The 2,896-nt window shown below is 48.2% G+C and overlaps 1 pseudogene across 1 annotated transcript; it reads left to right on the forward strand.

The window, feature by feature from the left end:
• Positions 1 to 1,529: 1,529 nt before the first annotated feature.
• On the forward strand, positions 1,530 to 2,695 carry LOC307184199 (E3 ubiquitin-protein ligase RNF167-like; annotated as a pseudogene). The gene has a single exon. The product of its transcript is annotated as an E3 ubiquitin-protein ligase RNF167-like (transcript).
• The last annotated feature ends 201 nt before the right edge of the window (positions 2,696 to 2,896 follow it).

A 2,896-nucleotide genomic window follows, 5' to 3' on the forward strand; every position in this document is an offset into this window, starting at 1 on the left:
ACAAAAATGGCAGGATAATACTGTAATGTGAGACGCTGTCCACCCAAGTCTGGAGGGACAACTTGGAGCAGTGTGCTCAGAATAAAACCTTTCCATTTCAGACTCGGCCAATCAGGCACATCTTTATTTAAAGTGGCCTATAATTTCCTTTTCTAATCTAGGTTTTGACCTCTTGGTATACCACTTAAAGAGAAAAAGGATAGCTGTATGCAAATGCAAAATCTAAGAACTAAGGATACTTTTTCATGTTGTAAATGGGCCCACAATAAAAAGAATCTACCTCTGTCTCAACAATTTTATATGCTGGCTATTTCCTTGGTCATATAGATCCAAGTCTACATCAAAACCTCCAGGCCTCTACAATATCCTAGAAAAATGTACTGTCCAAACACCCAGCAGGTTAACACCTTCTAGCCTAAACTGGTCCTCATGAAGAAATAAGATTTTTATTCCTATCTCCATACTGTGTTTGACATAGAAATAGAATTTTATTAGTTTAAAAGACTGTATTGGGTCACTGAGATAAAATGATTAAAATGTTAAATGCTTTTAATACAGATGATCCTTGGTTATCTGTATCATAATGGCAGCATTTGTGAATTATCTCAGATGTCAGTCACTTGTTTGGGAGATAGGACAACAAAGGACTCGCACTTGTAGATACTGGTACACATTCTTAGTTAGAATCAACTGCCATAAAACTTACATCAAAATTAATAATCTGTGGGGCTTCTCTGGTGGCGCAGTGGTCGAGAGTCCCCCTGCCAATGCAAGGTACACCGGTCCGTGCCCCGGTCCGGGAAGATCCCACATGCCGCGGAGCAGCTGGGCCCGTGAGCCATGGCCGCGGAGTCTGCACGTCCGGAGCCTGTGCTCCGCAACGGGAGAGGCCACAACAGTGAGAGGCCCGCGTACCGAAAAAAAAAAAAAAAAATCTGCTAGAAATTTCTCCATTTGGCTTATTTTCATGCAAGATCGAGTGAGCCAGGCTAAACCAGAGTTAGGAGGTCTCTGGAGACAAACTCTGAAAGATTTCAGCTGATGGGGCGGAAGTGTGGCGAGCACTCTTGCGAGACCTGAAGGTACCATGGCGGTAGTGTCAGCAGCAGCGAGAGGAAGGAAGAGTGGACCGGAAGTGCTGCGTCTTGAGTGTACAATGCCGGAAGCAGCCTGACTTTCTTTACCGGAAGCCCTTTGCACGGGGATAGGAAAACTGCCCACCTGGCTGGAAGTCCCACCTCCTTGAGCTCCCCAACTCTTCCAGAAGATTTTCTGTCACCTGTGCTTGCCCCTGTCCTCTTTTCCTGTTTTATCTGTGTATAGGAAAAGGGTACATGAATGTCTTTCTCCTAGCTCCACTAAACAAGTTAGAGCCGGGGTTCCTTCCCTATACCCCCATGTAGCTGCAGAGTAGCACCTGGGGGTGGTTGGACCTCTGGGATCCCGAAGAAAGGGGGAGAGGACTCAGAACTCCGCTTCTGCGTCTGCCACCAAGATGTGGCCTTCTCAGCCTTTCCCCCAATGCTTCCATGCACCTTGCGGCCCTCCGTCTTCCTGCGGTTGTGGCCACTGTGCTGTGAGGAGCGGCTCCTGTCACGGTGCTCATTCGAGCGACTTCAGACCACAATGGCAGCATGGACTTTGCAGACCTCCCAGCTCTCTTTGGGGCTACCTTGAACCGGGAGGGAATTAAGGGGTTCCTTGTGGAGGCTCGCCCAGCCAACGCCTGCAGCCCCATTGCTCCACCGCCCTCAGCCCGTGTCAGTGGGTCAATTTTCATTGCACTGCTTCCAAGATTTGACTGCAACTTTGACCTCAAAGTCCTAAATGCTCAGAAGGCTGGGTATGGTGCAGCTGTGGTGCACAATGTGAATTCCAATGAACTTCTGAGCATGCTGTGGAATAATGAGGAAATCCAGCAACAGATCTGGATCCCGTCTGTGTTTATCAGCGAGAGGAGCTCTAAGTACCTGCGTGACCTCTTTGTCTACCAGAAGGGGGCTCAGGTGCTTCTGGTCCCAGATGATGGATTCCTCTTGGCCTATTGCCTCATCCTTTTCTCGGGGATTTTGGGAGTGCTAATTTTGGGCATGGGAGCAATGTTGAGAGTTCCTTGTATTCAGCTCCAGAAAGAGCGCCAGAGAAAACCACTGACCAAAGAGCAACTGAAACAGATTCCTACACATGACTCTCAGAAGGGAGACCAGTATGATGTCTGTGCTATCTGCCTGGATGCATATGAGGATGGAACAAGCTGAGGGTACTTCCCTGTGCTCATGCCTATCACTGCTGCTGTGTGGACCCGTGGCTCACTAAGACCCAGAAGACCTGCCCTATCTGCAAGCAGCCTGTTCGTTGGGATGCTGGTGGGGAGGAGCTGGAGGAAGGAACTCAGGGGCAAGTGGGTCATGGGGAAGGGGGCCCAAGGGGCCACCCTGCTTCAGAATGGACCTCACTTCTGGGCTCTAGGACCACACTTCCCACCTCCTTTGGCTCCCTAGCCCAAGCCCCCTTTGTGTTTCTTGGGTCTTCAACAGATCCCTCACCCTCTCCATCCTCCTCTTCCTCTTCGGCTGTCATCCTGATCTAATACTCCCTTTCTTTCCCACCTTTGGCAACCTATTTGCATAGCCCCTCTTCCTCCCTCGAGTCTTCTCTGTTGAGGGATAGGAGATATTCCTATGCCAGGTTTCTCCCTAACCCGACCCCATCCTTTTGAGGGGGTTCGACATGCAAAGTGACTGGGTCTTCATTTACTGAGTTAATAAAATTTTTTTGTGGACTTAAAAAAAAATTCAGATGCATGTGAAAGCCATAGGCAAAAGCTGTCAAAAACAATTTAAAAGAGCATATTTTTTATTGTGTCAAGGATGAAAAGATAATTAGAAATATTATT

Source organism: Stenella coeruleoalba, assembly GCF_951394435.1.
Source record: "Stenella coeruleoalba genome assembly, chromosome: 3".
Lineage (NCBI taxonomy): Eukaryota > Metazoa > Chordata > Mammalia > Artiodactyla > Delphinidae > Stenella > Stenella coeruleoalba.